We start from the raw sequence: 361 nt of genomic DNA on the forward strand, positions 1-361 counted from the left end.
TACTACAAGTAGTGTGGATTCTGTGCTTTGTAAACTTGAGGCTTTCATTTCCTGGTGGTAGTAACAGATTTTCAGTTGACCAAAGCACTTTGTTTAGATGACTACAATCGAGATGGTCAAAAACTAAGATTTTTGTGTAGGAGGAACCTTCAATAAAGTTCTTCCCTTTAAATTAACGACTCTGGTGGGACTCGAACCCACAACCTTTCAATTACCTCTGATGTGATCCACTAGAAGTCCAACGCGCTATCCATTGGGCCACAGAGCCTTCAAAGCTAAGTCTTGATGACCCAGAATGTGGCGTAGAACTCACGTAGGTGATGTGAACGTCCCTAGAAACCCCATTCTGAGTACCTACTGT

General features: G+C 42.7%; 1 protein-coding gene across 7 annotated transcripts in view; it reads left to right on the forward strand.

The window, feature by feature from the left end:
- The window catches only part of LOC102305234 (ATP-dependent 6-phosphofructokinase, platelet type), a 67,108-nt gene that overhangs the window by 16,256 nt on the left and 50,491 nt on the right, over positions 1–361 (forward strand). The gene's annotated exons all lie outside the window — the stretch shown is intronic.

Source organism: Haplochromis burtoni, unplaced genomic scaffold (genome assembly GCF_018398535.1).
Source record: "Haplochromis burtoni strain Fernald_Lab_line unplaced genomic scaffold, NCSU_Asbu1 Contig_27, whole genome shotgun sequence".
Taxonomy (NCBI): domain Eukaryota; kingdom Metazoa; phylum Chordata; class Actinopteri; order Cichliformes; family Cichlidae; genus Haplochromis; species Haplochromis burtoni.